The 19,421-nt window shown below is 41.5% G+C and overlaps 1 protein-coding gene across 1 annotated transcript in view; it reads left to right on the forward strand.

The window, feature by feature from the left end:
• TTC7B (tetratricopeptide repeat domain 7B) overlaps window positions 1–19,421 on the forward strand; it is a 1,338,716-nt gene that overhangs the window by 1,260,891 nt on the left and 58,404 nt on the right. The window lies entirely within an intron of this gene.

Genomic DNA, 19,421 nt, shown 5'->3' on the forward strand with positions numbered 1-19,421 from the left:
AAGGCGCTGATTGACTGGCTGAAATTCTGATAAATATTTTGCAGCCACCATTACCCAAAGCAGGGCTTAGTCCATGTGCCCTCATTCATAAATAAAAGCACTGAAGGAGTCATGAAGTAGCAGGGGAAGTATCAGCTAACCTCTTAGCACACGTTTGGGGGTGGGAGGGGGGACCCAAGGGAATTCACTCACCTCATTTCTTTTGTAGAGTTTGCTGCATGGTTTTGGATCCTGAGAAAGGCTTTACGAACCGTGCCTTAGAATCCTCGAATCCCATTGCAAGGGCTCTTGGAACCTTGTCAGACCCCCTGTTGAGTTTGTGGTCTGAGACCGTTCTCACAAATTCCACAGAAAGACATAGAATGGCTCACCAGCCTCCTTGAATTCGCTTATCTGCATTTGGTTCTGCCCCCACCCCCCCCCAAAAAATAAAACAAATATGGAAACATAAGTAAAATGGGCAGATGGCAGTGGGCAGCTGCGAATGGACACACACGGCCAATTGGGTGCAGGCTAGGACAGTCCCTGCAGCCAGTACACACTGACCTTGACCAAAGTTTGAAGTCTGCAGCAGGTGGCTGCCGATGGCGGGTTGAGCACAGGGCCTGGTATATAGTCCAATTCCGTGGCCTGTCTCTTCACACGGCTGTGTGCTCAATAGGGGATAGTTGCCTGCAGCTGATTGGGTGCTGGCATAGCTCTGACCAACTCTTGCTGCCCATGGCCACAGGTGCATGCCAGTGAAAATAAATGTGACTCCATATCATTGTATTTTATACCACATGTACTAATAACCACAGATTCACACATTTATTACTGTATTGTCAAATTCCACGTTATAAAGGATAGACTCAAGAAAACACTTACTATTTTCTCACAGATTCCATTCTGGAATCTGTTTTAAGAAGCAGACAACCGTGGCCATATTCAGAAGGCCACCTTATTGTAAGTTTATTACAAGGCTAGAGGAACCTATTATGCATTCTAACTTTGCCTTTAATCAAATAGTATCCAGAATATAACATACTACACTTCTCATTAAACACTGGGAAACAACTACAAAGTGATGCGTTAATGCATTACAACCAAAAAATAGTTTAGTAACCTATGAACCCTCTTGACCGGGAGTGGCAAGCCCTATTTTCTTTGGTTGCTGATCAAAAATGATGTAACATAGGAACAGTGATGAAAACAACTTAAAAACAACTATAAAAACCATCAAAAACGAAAGTAAGTCCCTGGCTAAATCCAAAATAACTGATCTCTAAAGAGGATCTCTGATGGTGTGATGTGATACACAAGTAAACTTCTCTTCTGAAAAGAAACATCTTTCCAAGCTACATCAGCTGAAATTAGAGTTGTTCTTTAGATAAAGTCCCACACCAGATTGATGGGGTGTAATAGATCAAGAAGGGACTAAAAATAAAAAGGGAAGGTTTAACAAATAAAACACAGTGGTGGGATAATACTCGCTTCCATGTCTTTAAGACTCTCCTTAACTAAAGCTAGCAAAATCTGCATTTCACTACAGATTGAAGGCTCCGATTATGCTCATTTAAAGCATAGTCAGAGTTAGCTCTATGAGGAATATACTTACGGTAAAAAGTCTTTAAAGTGGATACATTAGACCAGTCTGCTGATTTGAGAAAGACCTCTAAAGTAGCCCCAGCCCAACAGCTTTGGAAGACATAGCTCCTTTTTTGTAATGAGCTCCAAAAACTCTGGTATTAATGCACAACAAAGACATGACCCACCTAACCCAGTAAGCTATGGTGGGGGAGCACACTGGTTTATCAGGTTTTCTGAAGGGAATGAGAATCTGTACTGAAGAGGACCTTCTCTTATATGCTGTTTTTTTTTTTTTACACCTTCAAGCAGTTTTCCACAGAGAGCCTCATTTGAAGAGGAAAAAATGATAACAGACAGACATTAGATTAGATGTATTCTTCTATGAATTTTGAAACAGACTACTGAAGAGATTATATTCTGTTAAAGACCAAAGAAACATCTAGGGATTTTAGACACCAGAAAGACATGTTCTCCTACAGGTCGACCATCCACTCTCACATGTTCTGTGAGTTCTCTAAGCCTACCCAAAACTTTCCAAGCCACCAGCACTAGAGACTGATTAAGAATTATTTTGTGGAGCCTTTCCTGTGGATCAAGACTTAGATTGAGAGAAAAATGGGATTAAAATTGGGTAATCAATTGATAATTCCTGAATAGTGGGGGAAAAGGCTGAGCCTGCCATAGTGGAGTTACTGAAATCAAAGAGGATTTCTGTGATTGTACCTGAGCTAGGACCTGAGATATCATGATGAATGGGCAAAGGCATAATTCAAATGTACAGACCAATCATGAAGAAAAAAGTCTTTTGCCAGAGCTTGAAGAGCTGGTCTCTTCCTGTAAAACGGGGTATTGTGTGTTTAAGTGAGAAGCAAAGAGGTCTGTATTAAAAAGTTTCACATTTTGAAGAAAACTTTCTGAAAACTGTAGTGCGAAGATGGCAATTGCTGTTATCTAAAAGATGTTCAAGCAAAAGTCAACAGATTGATTTATAATGCCTGGAAAATATTCTGCTTCAACAGAGAGTTTTCTTTGTAAGCAAAACTTAAACTCTTGGCTGGTTCTGCCAATGACCTGGGTTTTGTTCTTTCCAAATGATTGCTGTAACTTGCTGCTGAAAGTTTGCCTGTCCACAGAGGTATAGAACAGCTTACCCTTCTTTTGCAAAAGAGCCTGTAAGAATCTCTAAACAATGAATGTACAGAGATGACTCCTGCCCTGACTGCGTTCCACCACTTGATTAATGACCCCATCTTGACCCAGCGCCTATTCGGCTTGCATTGAATTCTCATAAAAGATCTCTGGTGGAAGAAAAAACGGCTTTCTCTTTCCATGCATCTAGATGATCCAGCCACCATTGCAGCTCTGAACAGGATTCCTAATCGAATTTTATTGTATCTGAATAAGAAAGGCTTCATTGAAGTTGACAACTCTTTATTCTTTGAGGAGTTCGATAATTAAATGACCCTGGAAGAATTGCATGTATAGAGGACGATAGATAAGTACATAAATGGTGGTTGGTTTGGTATATGTTGTCCTGTATGCTAGGAATGAGGAAGAAAATGTAAATTAAGAGCAATTAAAAAAGGTTTAAAGGAAGCTAGCACAAATATTGTGCTTAATGAAACCTGGAGGATTGAAACATGTGATCTCTGTAGCCTTCCTTCAAAGAAGAGAATCTATCTCCTGACACAATAATCACTTTTGTTCCTTGGAGAACAACAGGTGATGAGGAAGTATAATTTGAACCGGTTATTTGCAAAGTTCCATGCAATACCCGTGGATCTGAAGTAATGTTTCCTAGGTTAGAAGGAAAAAAGTCAAACGAGCCCTACAAGTAGATGACCAGAATCAAACATTCTTACCTGGATTTTGATCTCAGTGGCAATAATTTAGGTTCATCTGAAACCTCTTCCTCTTTTAGATAAAACTGCAGTTTAAATTGCTGTTGTTAACCATGGATACCTTTGAGCTGAGTGTTTCCTCTTGAGAACTACATGGCAGCAAAGCCATCTCTCTCTTTGCCTCCCCTGCAAAGAGAGAAATTAACAGTGCTTCTCTCAGCTCCTGAGGGGGAAGTGGGTGGGTCAGAATGCTCTACATCACTCAACCAGCTGCTCTGTATCATGATGGCCCTCCCCAAGCTCACTAAACAAAGGGGGGGGCAGACCTCTGGAGCCAGCACAGTAGCAGGTTCCCATTGAAGATTTGGTCGGTGAGGCCCTGGCAGTGATGTCAGTGAGGGGCGGAGCTGAGACCCCAAGAGCATGTGACAAGTGGCTCTTAGGTGATGCCATTTTGAAATGTTCCAGGCTGTGGAGGATGGCGAGGATGGGGGCAGAGAGGTGATGTGGCACCTCCAGTTAAATGATCTTGCACAAGGGGGAGAGCTCTCACTTGGTTGTGTTTTTTCTGCTGGTTACTGGGACCTAAGGCAGCAGCTATGGACAATTGGAATGAAGAACCCCCCTAATGCTATGTAGACAAAGGACTGTAACTTCGGTTGACCACAGGACAGTGGGGCTCTCCCCAGGACCAGGGAAGCTGGTCCCTTTAAACCCCTTGAGGACTAGTTGTGGGAAAGTCTGGGCTTCTGTGCCAAGGAGGTGAAAAGCTGGTGCAGGGAGCCAGTTGAACTAGCTCCCTTCAAAGTTTGTCACCTTTGAGGGAGGCCAGGAGGCCTATGGAAAGTGCCCCAGGTGGCTAGGGCCCACCTAGCCTAAAAGCATGCAAAATGGCCTAAAGGGGCCCAAGATTTATATGATTGATCCTGAATTACTGCAATTGCATGCCACAAGCATGGACCCACTGCAGTGCCAGCCGGGAGCTAATAATACTGATTCTGTATATGAAACTAGTATTACACCATATGAATATTGACCTTGAGATGTAATGTTTTTGAAAAAGCCAATAGGCAAAGTTTCAAAAAATAAAAAGGGGCCCAAGATACGAGCAGGAGAAGGTTCTTGACCTTTGACTTCCAGGGTGGTCCATAGCGAGTGTATCTCTGCTGCCCTAGCCTTTTCAACCCCCTGGGGTCGGCGCAAAGAGAAGTCCTAATTTGTATTCTAAGAGATGGCTGCAGTAATGGTGGCCTGAAGTTGTTAACTGAAAGGTACATGTTGTACAACACCCTCTAGGGGTGAAGTCTATGTTACATGTTGCGTATGCATAATGTGATTCCCTCCAAGGTCTGTATTTATAATTGCGTTAGTATGCAGACACGTGAACTTCATGCTTAATTGAAATGCTTTATTGAAACAAGAACCTTGACAGTGATTACTATCATATTTTATATGCTTTATTAACATTAATAAGTGCATTTACACATGGTTATGATGGATTATTGCATTTATTTCTAAAATGATGGTTTTTGACATGTGGGTTGTTTATCTTGACCCCTTTAGGGGTCAGGGATGATTACGCAATGTCATCAAAAGATATTTCTATCCACCTTCCTTTTTCAAAAGATAAAAGCACAGACTAGACAATCATTTATTGAGTGTCATATTACTAGCCCACACCACCTCCCTTGAATAGGCCTTGGACTGCTCTGCTCCACTACGCTGAGAGAGTTAAGCGCTACATTGGGATGTTTGGTCCCAGGGTGGCTCCTCCTCAATGGTGGAGGAGCGTCGCCCCCCCTGGCTATGAGCCAGCAGATGAAAAATAAAACAATAGCTTACTGTTGTTTTATTTTTCATCTGCTGACTCAGCCAGCAGTGCAGGGAGGGGTGGGGCTGGGCTCCAGGAGGGGCGAGAGGGGAGGAGGAGAGAGTACACCTGAGTGCACAACTGTGTTTGGCTAGCAGTCTCAGGCCGGCCAAACACACATGCGCACTTAGGTTTCTCCAACCCGGTTGTGTTGAACAGCCGTGCTGGAGGAACCACATAGACCCCCAGGGCAGTGTCTGAGCGGCAATCCAAGCCGCTCAGTCCAATCCTGACGCTGCTCTCATGCTTGGTTTAGTATAAGAGCAGCGCCAGGATTGCTGGGGAGCCCCCTGCTGGTGTCCCAGTGAATGCTGGGACACCAGAAGAGGAGCGAGGCAGCAGTAGGTGGAGGCTGCAGAAAGCGGCGACAAGAACAGTAAGTGTTTTTACTACCTGCCCAAAACATGATGCAGATGATACAATGGTCTACACTGCCATTCCCCTTCGCAGTGTCTCAAACCCCCTTGGTTAATCTTGTGTCTCTCTCGAAATTAGAACGTTTGTAATAAAGTTCACACAAAGAATACCAGTCAGGAAGCCATCTGAAAAATTAAAAACTCACTATAGCCAAGTTTTTTATTTACCTCCTAGGCAACCGTTTGGAGTGCTAATGAACAGCGTGACTTCAGGATTTAAAGCTGTATATAAATAGACTGTTTGCATTGTCATCAAAACCTTTAATCTGTTGTCATAACCAGTTCAGTCCTCATCCTACCATTATTGTATTTATTCACCTGTCAGTGGAATAACTTAGATTTCCCAGGATTCTTTGCTTCAAGGCGGTCATTCCGAGGGCTGTTAGAATCCTGAATCAGGTACAGGTAGGAGTTTGCGCCTGAATCACGATTTGAAGAAATATCTTCACCTGCGTTTTTTCTGTTGCATGTTTTTTTGCCTAGTTAAACCTGTCGGAATTTGTACAGTGTTAAGCCCCATTCCAGGGTGCAGATCACAGAAAGAGGCTGTAACACCCCGATACCAGTATTGGTATTTACCGAATTCTGCACTACCTTCCGGGAAGAGGCAGACATTACATGAGCCAACAAATGTGACCATCCATCTATTCAGTAACGCAAATAATTTTAAGGCACGTTTGAGATGGTAAACAACTTTTAGGATCTACCTTGTGTTTATAGTAACATCAATGGCCTAACCTACATTTTAAGTGATCCTCTCGTTAAAGAGCCTACGTACCTTCCAAATTTGAAAACAGACCGTGCGCTGCACGCCCACACTCCAAAAGCCGAAGGAAATCATAGCAACATCCGGCTTGAAAAACAGCCCTTGACACCCCGTTTGACTGCAGAAGAGTGTCTGTTTGCCTGCTGTTTTGAAAAAATCTGTAGGTAAATGTTAGTCTACACATTTGATGACTAATGTCATGACCACATCACAGCTGAGACAGAAGCTGCTGAGATTCCAGGCCCCTCTGTTCTTTTTTGGCACCGAGGTCCCTGAATTGTCTTTCGTGATAGGAGGCGATGACATTTTCTACTGACAGATCTGTCTTTTAAAATCTCATATACTTTAGCTGGCATCTCCCAGAAAATCTTCGCCTTATTCTCTCATCATCTTCAAAAACGTTAAATGCCAGACGCTGTTCAAAAAGTGTGATTGGAATATCATTACATTTTTCAGTTAAAACATATTCAGCTTGAACTAAGAGACCTGCTTTCAAAACTAAAGATATTCTAGCGGGAGGCTGCATGTAAGTTGATAGTTCCACCAGTCCTGTATGAAAACCGAGCGGTCTTGGCTGGTATACCTCCACAATTCAGGTTCCATTGTGTACCACATTTATGTATCCAAAACTTTGGGTTTACCATAGTTTCTGATCCCCTGATTTCAGATCCCATAATGTTGCCCAAGTAAGTGCACGGGTAATGCAATGGGGTAATAGAGTTCTATCAGAAACTTATATGTATCGGTAAGAAATTATATGTGTGTCTTTGTGCACATTTGTTGACAGGGTTGTGAAAATAACGGGGGTCAAAAAATGATGTTTCCTATTTTAACTCACATACGAATATCAGCTCTCCACTGCTGAAAAATGCTAAATGAAAATATACCAAAGCTTGGCATAAAACTAGAACTTTGTTTAGGGTAAATTTCTTTAGTAGTTTTTGATAAATTAGTATTAAAAAATGGTGTCAGTGGGCCTCAAATTGATGAAAGTTAGAGACATCTGTATTGTAAATTGTTAGCGGACCTACATTTAAAGGGTGGGTTTGGCCCAGAGCGACCACCCCCCAGGTGTTAGAAAACTAAAATAAAGATGTAGATTTGGTCTAAATTTTGCAGACTCTGTCCTCGGTGCAGCCCCTGAAGTCCTGAAACCCAGTTCCGGGCCCCATGAACCTTCGGTAATGGTTCTTGAACTCTTATTGGACCTGCCTTGGGGTTTATAGACCCATCACGGGGTCTGCAAGCCCTGCACCAGAACAAGGGTCCCAAAAAAACAAAGGTTAAAGTGAGTTTCTAATTATTTTGTGGCCTTCTGTTATAACACTTTAGTTAGTGTTTAGAAAAACCTTAGAAATTAATGTTAAAAAATTACTGTCATATATAAATATATATAGTATATAAATTTTGTGTGTGTGTGTGTGTATATATATATATATATACACACACACACACACACACACACACAAAGGGCAACATAATTAAACAACACATATTACATTCATTGCCGTCTCTTTCATACTGTTATGTGTAATTTTATATATAATCTTACCTCTAAGAATATTTACAATTATGTTATTTGTTGCATCTATCACACCAAGTCTGAGATCATGTGTACCGCATTTGGTGTGCGAGTTATGGTTTACATTGGTGTGGAGTTATGCAGCCTTAACCATAATTTAGGATTTTTCATGGTTTTTACTTGCAACCATAACTGCACTTTAACTGTATTTTTAGTGAATATATATTTGTAGAAGACTGGTGGTGTAATTATGATCAGTTTTTCTTGAAAAGCCATTTGTTGTTTTGCTTTGGTGCTGTTTGGTGAATCTGCTTGAAATGTTCCAAAAAAGTTGATCTGCTTTCATGCGGATATGTAACAGGGGAGGGCTGGTGAAAATAACAATGGTGTCACAAAGTGACGTTTCCCATTTGAACTCAGATAGGAATCTTAGCTCCCCACTGCAGAAGCATGCTGAATTGACATACACCAAACAGCGTGAAACCAGAACTTCACTCAAGGAAGTGCCTTTGCGTAGTAAAAATGTGTTTAGTTAAAAAAAAAAAAAAAAATGTGGTACAAAAATTTGTCAGTGGGTTTGAAATGGTTAAATGTTACAGATATCGGGACCATTAATCCGCAGGCATTTCTCGGACCTGGGTTTGCAGGTTGTTAAAATATTTTTGAAACGTAATCATTACAGGAAATACTATTTCATAAATGAAACCAAAATAAATGTAGGTGGTATAATTTTATAGGAGGGTTAAAATTCTAAGTGGCTGAAAAAAATAGCCGAAATAATGACATCCGAAATCATAGCAGTTGAAATAGTAACACTCAACTTCTTAGCGTACTGGTCACCTCTGTTTGCCGTGAGTTCATGTTTTCCTTCTTGATAGAATTGAGCCTCCACATTAACTCACTACAGGTTACGGTGTACCTCCTTGCCCAGTGGGGATTACACGTTAACCCTAATGCACACAACCTGTGTCTTGTCTCCATTGCTTTGCCAGGTGGAAAACAGAAGCTGGCAAAAATCCTTCTAATTACATTCTAGTTTAACTTCGTCATACTGTGGAAAATTAAGATAGTAGCTCTGTCATTCTCCCAGCCGGGAAGTTGTTGTTGTTTGTCGGAGCGTGGCATGGGAATGAAATTGTTTTTAAGGCTATGGTTCCTGGAACCTGGCATGAAAGCCTGGAGTTTCACTCTTACTCCTTCCCAGACGCTTGGGACACCAATAAAAAGTTGGAGGAAGGGCCGAATGGTTAAATTTTTGAAAAGTTTAAAAGCACATTATGTTTTTTAAAGAAAGGCTTCTGATCCAGCTTGCCTGTATCAGGGTGCTAAACCAGATCTGGATGGAGAACAAGGAGTAAGAGTATCTAAGACAACACAAAGGTATATTTATGTAATGTTTTAATTTATTCCATCTCTCAGTTTGAGGGTCTTGAATCAAAACACAAACACAAGAGAATAAGATTGCAATTTATTGTGTACAGCCAAATAAAGGGTATCGAGCATGCCGCTTTCAAACACCTTGGGTGCTCTGTTGATCTGTTCATAGAAGATGGCGTAGATAGACTTGCACCACAATCTGGTGCAAGCTTAGTATAAACCTAAAAGAGCTGTCAGGATAAAAGGCCACCTAAATATTATTATATCTGTGTGCGTGAGCAAACCTAAAAAACAATTCATCCTCTACTATTGAAATTCGCCTGCTTGTTTAACTTTTATTTACGTAATTACAATCGTCAACAGACCAAACATCTTTCTTGGGGTGGGCAGATAAGTGGATTGATAGATTAGGAAAACAGTCAAAGCTACAACTGCCAATAGTTGTACAGTAGCAGTTGCTTCCGGATGTCTTCTTGCAAAGAGTTACTTATCTACAGCATACCATTGTTTGGAAGCAACTGAGCCAATAAACCGGCTACCTGGTGAAAAGGTGAGGACATGGTGATTTTTAGAACCAAAAAATCTAGGTCTTTGCTGGATTAAGAATAAGTCAGGGAGTGACCATCACGTAGTGCAGAGAAGTGATCTGTAATTTAAGCATGAGTGAGCTCAAAAACAAAGGTAGGAGATTGTTTGGGTGTTGTCAATATAAAGGTTTTATTCAGGACTACATAGATGATTGTCTCAGGGAGGGAGAACACATTGGAGTTGAGGGACTTAGGGATAGGGTTTTAGGGAATTACAGAGAACTATGGAGGTGGTGATTGTCCTGATTGATTGTTTTCCAGGAGACACAAGTATGACCCACAAATAATGAGGGAAATTCTGAGTAAGTAGTCGCAGAGATGCTCCAAGTAGTGTTCAGAAATGTTGCAAGATATATGACTAGGATGGTGATTTGAAGAGGTGGACTAGAGGAGGGCTAGCGAAGCATTGAGAAGGTTGAGATTGGAGGTATGGCAGTCATCAGTTTTGTTGATTTCTACAGATTGATGATTGAGGAAAATTGTAGTCATTGTAAGGCATTATATGAGATCGTTGAATCGAATCCAGTTGAGAGATGTCAATTAGTAAGAGTGAAAGGAGTAGGTAGTATTCATAGGGAACACAACGGTTAGCAGAGGATTTCTTGAAAGCATAGATGAATATGAGTAATTTAAAGGATAGGGAGGTCAACAGAGAGAATCACGTTAGACAGTTGAGTTGCGTGCATAACAATCAATGGTTGAAGGCTCTGAGAATTAGGGCCATTCTGGGAGTTTATGGGGAGAAGGCTGCAAAGGGATGCATAATTTGGTGACAACGTGTAAATGAGTACTTAGGGTGGGAGCTGAATGAAAGGGACATTCTAATTGGTTTGGTCTTTTTGGAAAAAAAGTTGAAAATCTGTCCAATCAAAGGGAGTTAGAGAGGCAGATGAGTTGGGTGAATTTGGAGGCTGATGAGGATTTTCTGCAGTTGGGTGTGGAGAGAGGAAATGAATATGGCAGCAATACGTTGGTTTGACAAGCTCATGGTGGCAACATGTTAGTTGACAAGGTCATGGGCAGAGGAGAGGTTGGAGAGTGATGTAGGAGATCCTCATATAGTAGCCCTTGGTGATGATCCAGGACTCAGAAAGGAAGAAGAGAGAGACTTTTGATGTCTGTAGGAAGACTTAAAACCTGTTTTGAGAGCATCACTGAAGGAGTGAAATTATTTACGTAGTCGATGGATGAGAAGGTAGTGATTGGGGGTGGTATGAAGAGGTTTTTATCAGTGCATCATAATAAGAATGTCATTTTTACACTCCCTATGGTGATTTTAGTGCCTGTGCTGTGCAAGTTTTCTTGTGTGCCATTTTAGCAGCATTTGTCATACCTAATGGTGGAAAATCCGGGGGTGACTTCACTGACACACTGTGTCTGACAGAGAATCTGTAGCTTAGAATTTAAACACCAAAATATTGAATTTTTCTTAGAAAGAATGTGTATTTTTTTTTAATCAAAGGAGCACTTTTGTTGCAATGCACTGCGTGCATAAGTGGCAGTAGTATTTCACCACTTCCATAATGAGATAGTTACATTTCTGCAAACTATTCTCCGAGAACCTTTTCTAGTAATGCCCCTGCAGAGGGAGAGAAAAAGATAGGTATCCATAACTGAGTGCCACGTTTGGTGATATAAGGCTAACTTTTCTTGATATTCACCTCTTGATGCTAAGGAGAATAGTATGTACGTGATCGCATACCTGATTGAAGGACATTCCTCAGCATGGAAAGCAGAACCTTGTCCTCACTTGAAGTTGGGCATGTGTTATAGTCACGCAAAACAAAGAATCTAATTAATGTGAGATTTAATTTAGCTACATACAACAACCTTGATTCACTTTTGAGCCCCCAACAGACTGAAAAAACCTGAGTTACTCTATGATCGGGGTGTATTGCAGATTGTGGACGCATTTGAGGATTGTAGTGTTCAGTAGATTAGGAATTCGACATTTGTAACACCTGACATTTCCTCTCAGAGTTTAAACCTTACTTTTATTTTCTGAAAATTCAAAGCCTTAAACCACAGACTCGTAATATTGTTCTGCACTGACACATTGTGGGCATGTAAGGCCACCTTTGTTCTTGATGGTATTCCAAAGCGCAGATTTTTTGTCTTTCTTTCCGTGCAACATATTACACTATGCAAAAATAAGCCTCTCATTTGTTTTAGTTACACAGTTTGCCTGTAATAAATGCACCTTCTTCTGATCTCCTGAACACTAACCTCTTTAAAACTATCCCTTTCAAGTTCCCAATTTAGCCTCAAACATGGCCCCGGAGTGAAAGCATACTGCTGTGTCTACATAACATATGCATTGAAGCCAAAGTTTAAAGTCTGTGTGTTTCATTACTTTTCGACTGCAGTACATCGTAAGTGTGGTGCAAATTACTTAGCACATCATCACTTCAATACTGCACTAATTATGTGCATAATTCTTTCGTGTGTCGCATAATTCATTACTTTGTTTATTTAGATAGTTTTTGTCATTAAGCAAAATCACTGTGAATTACGTATAGTGAGGTTGTATTTCTGTTGAGAAAATGAAATAATCTTTAGTTGATTTGTCATAATTTACAGTACCTCCCTCAAACCGCAAGGAGCTGTTGTATTTAGAGATAATACTTGCTAATTTGGATGTATGCATAACTGAAGTCTCGATCTGTCTTTTGTGGTTGCTTCTATCTGAGGGTGTCTTAAATGATTGTCGTCGGGGAGTGGTGGCCTGGGGCATTGCACTACATGCCTTTGTGCGCTAGGACAATGCAACTCTAACAGCAACTCCCTTTTCGCATTTCTTCCGGTAAAAGTCCCAGACTCAGAGCCTACTCACTTCCAGATTACTTTTAACCAACAAAAAAATCTCGTTGATTAAGTACAAGCCCTCGTATGCTCACCTCAATTACGAAAGCTTCCTCCTGAATTAGCAAAGTACAACAAAAACAGAAGTCCAATATGCCAGTTGTTCAAACGATGAAGGTTAGGATATTATGAGCCATAGCCTACACGTGTTTCCTATTGCCAAATATTCTTCTGTAAATTAATATTAAGGGTATGAATCTTCTTGTGGATCGAACTGCTGAGGGAAAGAATGAGGATTACTTTATAAGAAATGGGTAAGGTATGCAGATAATAGTTCAATTATGCAATGAATGTGGTTGTTGCGGTCCTTAAAAGCATAAACAGGACCATAGGGTGGTTTGTACTGGCTGTGTAAAGCTAATCGTTTTTTTTTTTTACTTGTTTCATTTTTTACCTGTCCTTACATGCATCACTTAATTCCAGTGTCACTTGCCAAAGGTTTAGCAGTGATCAATGGTTTGCTTTGAATTGCTTGTTTTTTCTATCTGACAGAGACCTCTTTTGTCTTCTTGACTGTTCCTATTAAAGCAAGACCTAGTCTGATTAGCAGATATGGCTGGCCTGTGTCTGGAGTGCTACAGTGGGCAAAAAAACTATGGACAGGAATGCAGCCCAGAGTAATTCCTAGTGGCCAAGATTAATCAGAGCATCCACCAATCACATTTTATTTGGCCTGACTGAAACACCCTTAGTGTGACAGGTATGCCCAGATGTGAGTTCCTTTCTCACAGTGCTGTTTGAGTCAAGCCACCCCTCACTGATACGACCCAAGTAGGCTGATACAGGTATGAGGTTGCTTGTACTCTGAACTGTAGGAAATCTGACCTGAAGTTCAGGTTGGACTGATTCAATCGGTGTAGGGCAAAATGTGATTTACTGACGCGCCTCCTCCATAACAGTGGAAGAGCGTTGCCCCCCTGCACAGTCAGGCAGTGAAAAATAAAATGATAATAAAAGGATTTTATTGTCATCTTATTAATCACTGTCTGAGATATGGATTCTGGGGCGGGGCCATGCGATGGCAGGGTGGAGGAGCGGTGGGCACAGTAAGGTGTGCATGTCAGCTTGACCGGCTGTCTTAGGAAGGCCAAACCGACATACGCACTTACATTTCTCCAACCCAGCTGTGTTACACAGCCAGGTGGAAAAATGGCACAGGCTCCCTGTGCCTGAGCGAGCGTCAGACCAGCCCGCTCTGGCCAATCCCGGCACTTCTCTCATGCTCTGTGCCCCAGTGACTGCCAGGAGGAGAGAAGCACTGAGGCGACCGGCAGTGGGATCCGGAGCAGCAGATCCGTTTTTATTTTTTTATTTTTGTTATTATGACCCTAACATACGCTTCTCTCCTCCACCCACCCCACCACTTTAGAATGGCAGCAGCTGCCAGTGGTGATGTACATGTGGAAGCTCTCTGTCTCAAGAAGCATGCTGAGCAAAAAACGATAGCACAGACTGAGCCCTAAATTAATTATTCGGGGCTGAGAATAATTCAAGCATTCATTCTACTCATCACTTGTTTTTTTCCTGAGAAAGAGTCGTTTTCCCCCTTTGGAAACAGTGGGGCATTTAGCAGGCAAGGCACTATGTACCAGCATACACCTTTCATCTAGCAAGGGGCATTTCCTTAGTGGGACGTGGCCATAATTAAAGTAATTGGACGAGGCATCTAATGCCTGTTTTTAGAATGAAGACCTAAGCCCACATAACATCCACCCACATAAACAGCCACTCATTTTAAGTAAGCACTCACAGACCGAAACATTAAATTAAGCATGAACTTCTAATCACGTTTAAAATCTGATCGAAAGTTACCATTTATGCTCTATATGTTTGGCCATGAATACCTTCAGGCGTTGTCCTGGCGTTTTCTCAAGATATTTTGGCGCAGTCTAACTGCACTTGGGCGGTTGTACTTTCATACTGATTTCGCTTAAATTTTCTAATTCCTCGGCTGTAGCTGTTGCCAGTCATTGCACATCATGATAAGCAGACAACACTGCAAAGCCGACCTCTTCCTAACCTTCACTGAGTCTCACCTTCCGCAGTGGCTTTCTCGCATCTCCCTCTAAATGACTGCCACACCTCCCCAGCTTTCCTCGTAGTAACCATTATTCCCATAGTGTAACCTAATTCATCTGTTTACATGAAATTCCTCTAATTCGTTTATTTCGCAGGATTCTGGTAAATTGCCTCGAGTGTGGCATTATCACTTGGTCATATAAAAATAATTCAAAGCCCAAACTCGCGAAGCAATGGTTAGCAGACATGGTTCTATTCACACTAGTAAAAATAGTGTGCGCGTCAAGCCTGAGCCTCAAGTGCTCCTCGGCCAGCCAGTATATCTATGCCCGTGACTAGTGGTTTGTGTTACAAGGTTGCAAGTAAGATTCTGTGATCATTTATTTTATTTAATTTTATGTTGGATATTAATTGAGCATGAACCTCACTTTAGAACGCAGCAGAGGTTACCATGACTTGGGGACGATTTACTTTGTTAATTGTGAAATGGGAATGTGGGGGTGCGTAGGGGGCTCAGGGTCTCAGCAATGGTGTGAGCCAGGGTGCGGACATTTTGGAATAACGAGTACTTTCTCGCCAAGCATTGGTAAAACTGCTTGTCGAGGAAGAAGAGTCCCAATCTGGACATATGTGGATGCAGAACGATTTGGACTGAAAGTACATAACTTATGTGGGCGTTTTGCTCTATTCCCTAAGGGTTTGATTGGAGACGTGAGTGGAGTATTTAGGTCAATATCAAGTGTGACAGAGTTGGGGTTATTAGGATGGTGAGAATGAACAAACGTATCATTAATTTGCCGTAACAGAACCCAGAACAGGGGTAACGAAGATTTTAGTATGGAAGTTGTACTTACGAAAGCCATGGATGACATCAGGCAGATTGGAGAGCAAAATGGTGTATGTGACCTGACTTTATTAGATTATTCACTGACATTTGACACCATTTCCCGCTCCCTGCTGTTAAAACGTCTGCAGAATCTCGTTATTCGAGGGCCAGTGCTTACGAGGTTTACCTCTTTTTTTTTTTTTTTTTTTTTTACACGACCACCCCCTAGATGGTGAGACTATACGAGTTTCAGTCACTGCTCAAACAGATCTTCTCGGGAGTACCTCAGAGGTTGCTGTTAAGCCTGCGCTTGTTCAATTTATGGAATCGTTTGGGATTACATTCTTTACATATGCTCATGACACCCAGTTTATCATCAGACTTTATGATTATCGCAATGATGTGGCTTTCAAACTGAATAATTGCCTACAGACAGTAGCCTCCTGGATTGAGGCTAATCCCTTGACCTTCAATGGAGATAAGATAGAAGTTGGATTTTTTAGCCCTGACTCTGTTTGTTCAGCAGTTTGTTGGCCAGAACAATAGGGCTTGTTGCCATTGCTGGTAACCAAGAATCCAAACATAGGCGTGATAGTGATCAAATATCTGAACTTTGACATTCTTTTGAATACTATCTGTGCTCCTGGTTTTAGATTACTCTTTGTCCTTGGAAAGACCCTGCCTTTTATCCCAGTGTTCAAGTACTTGTCATCTCAAGCATGGACTATTGCAATGCCTTCCAGCATTCGGCTGCAGCCGAATCGGCTGATGTTCAGGAAACAATTAACAACCTATCTATTTTCCCATTAGCAGAGACATTCAGTTTCTTTTGTCAAGTCAGACAATTACCTAATTTGCGCATATCGGATGCTTTTCAATTTTCGATCCCTTGAGTGCCGGGACACTGCTCAGAAATTAACTGTTTTGCATTGTATAAATATTGATTCAAATCAAATTAAATCTTTAGTGAGGGCTAGGACAAGAGGATGAGGAGGTCCTTGATGTGGAAGAATGTGGGGGTCCACCACCTTTCTCTGAGAAGCTTGGAGCTGTGAGTGAGGAATAGCGGGTTGAGCTGTGAGTGGTGGTGGGGTCTTCAGTCAGGGCTGACCTTAGGATTGAAGAGCAGGTGTTAATTAGCTTGAAGATATGCAATGAGCACGAAGTCAGTGGAACACCAATCTGATGTGAATACTTATATGTCTAAAGTCATGCGGTATCCAGGCACTACAGCTCCCATCAAGGATCGTATTAACATCCAATAGGAGCATTTTGTCTGGCTTTTGTTAAAGCAACTGAGACTATTTGCCTGTTTCACTTCCCAGAGGAGGCAACTTCATATCATTACCCTTTATCATTCTTAAGAATATCTCTTGAAGCACAGCACTACCAACACGTATTGGGATGATCTTGACACTCAGGCATGATTGCTTTATAAAAGAGAATCAAAGGTTGCAACGTGACCTGTTCTGTAATGAGAAACCTGATTAATTTTCTCATACTGTGTACGTTAATATCCTGTTGATTTCCCTAAATGCCAATACCACTACCCTGGGAGCATGATTTTGAATACCTTACAAATGTCCTAATCTATCAGTGCATCTCCATAGTACAATTGTGATATTATGGAAACCCCTAGTATTGTTGCTATCTGTTCTACATCCTGGACTAGAAATTGTTTTTTCAGCAATACGTTAATCCAGGTGTTTTATTCTCAGGGATATCCTATTGTTTATAGAGGAAATGTTTAATATTCTGGCATTTATAGTCAAGCTTATGTGGGCACTGATACTTTGTGATATTGAAATTCCTGATAATATCTTCCTGTTGTAGTGCAATTAATTGACGCAAGATATTAACTTAAGGGCAGTATCGTCCCTCCTCTTTTAGATGACCAGAACAGCATGGGTGGTATGGATGCCTCTTCATCTTGCTCAAGGCAAGCAACAGTTCCATTAGGGAAGGAGTCCCTCCTCGTGTGCATTTTATTGAGAACAAATCCTGGATTCCCCACAAAATTCCCTGCCACTGACTCATCTCTTTCAGACTCTGGACTAGCTCTTTCCTGCAGTTTCCAGTCCAGCAATACTTTAGGCATAGTTCAGTTTATTTTCAGTACATGCTACCTCACGAGCACACTTCTTCCATGCTTAGTTCACAACATCCCTACACATTAACTGACTGAAGTTTTACTTGTTAGCTGTAATGGCCATTTCAGTTGGCTTTGACCAGCACACATCAGCTGAGTAGTGTTCATGGTACAGCCGAGTATTTTTTCCTTAGCACTTTTGCAAGGTGGCGAGTCTGTCAGCAGTTGAGGCCTGAGAAGGATTCTATGTCTAGGTCAGTCAGTTCCTCCATTGAGTGCAAAGGTAAAAATATTTCCAACCCTCCTAGCTTTTATTCTATAACCTTATCTTTGAGATCTTTAGTTTTCCATTAACTAATTTATTTCATATATGTGCCCAACCAAGCAAGTACACAAAGTTCCAGAGAAGATGTTTCTAAAGGAAGTGCTGAACCCTCACTTTCTTTTGTGTAGATTGCTAGAAGACAGATCCTGCTAGAAGACCTAATGTATTCTATGTCCTTTTTCATCAGTGGGTCACGTGATTTAGTGCTTCAGACTCAAACCCTACCGATATCTTAATAGGGAGGAAGGGAAGGAAGTTTCAATATTATGATCCGACCATATGTTAAAGTCCCCTTATATGATGATTTGATGGCTATGTGCAGTAAATCAAACAGAGGTCAGTGACCTCTTCCTCAAACCAACCTTGTGAGCCTGCAGTGCTGCCATATATGTCGTAATCCCTATGGGTCCAGTACAACATATTAGCAAGCCCATCTGGGATTGCCGTAAATCATAATGAGGGCCTTAGAGGTGTATGTTCCACAGTATGTCTCAAAGATGTAGAGCCTACTTGTATCCCATTGATTCTGTCCCTCATAAATATAAGCAGCTGCCACACTCTTGCTCTGACCGCTTCTCATGACGAGTTGTGAAAAGTTTAGTCCTGGAGTGTTTGCACTTCTGTGATAATGACAGTGCATTAGAAGGCCTGGCACTCGAAAATGCATGACAGACCTGCTTGTAAACGTCAGCTAGCCTACCTGTCCATCTCTAATCCAGGGTCATTTTCCTTACCTGGTAGATTTGAGGTGCCCATCACTGATAAGCCACCATTATCTTTCTAAACTCCTTCCATACCAGCAGCTGTGCCATTTGACTTGCGCAGTGTATGTTATACATGTGCCGGGTGCATATGTGCCTGTGAATGGTACAATGCAGAGATGATGCAGCACAGTCTGGTGTATTATATACAGGGAGGGCAGAATTATTAGGCAAATGAGTATTTTGACCACATCATCCTCTTTATGCATGTTGTCTTACTCCAAGCTGTATAGGCTCGAAAGCCTACTACCAATTAAGCATATTAGGTGATGTGCATCTCTGTAATGAGAAGGGGTGTGGTCTAATGACATCAACACCCTATATCAGGTGTGCATAATTATTAGGTAACTTCCTTTCCTTTGGCAAAATGGGTCAAAAGAAGGACTTGACAGGCTCAGAAAAGTCAAAAATAGTGAGATATCTTGCAGAGGGATGCAGCACTCTTAAAATTGCAAAGCTTCTGAAGCATGATCATCGAACAATCAAGCGCTTCATTCAAAATAGTCAACAGGGTCGCAAGAAGCGTGTGGAAAAACCAAGGTGCAAAATAACTGCCCATGAACTGAGAAAAGTCAAGCGTGCAGCTGCCAC

Source organism: Pleurodeles waltl, chromosome 9, assembly GCF_031143425.1.
Source record: "Pleurodeles waltl isolate 20211129_DDA chromosome 9, aPleWal1.hap1.20221129, whole genome shotgun sequence".
Classification (NCBI taxonomy): domain Eukaryota; kingdom Metazoa; phylum Chordata; class Amphibia; order Caudata; family Salamandridae; genus Pleurodeles; species Pleurodeles waltl.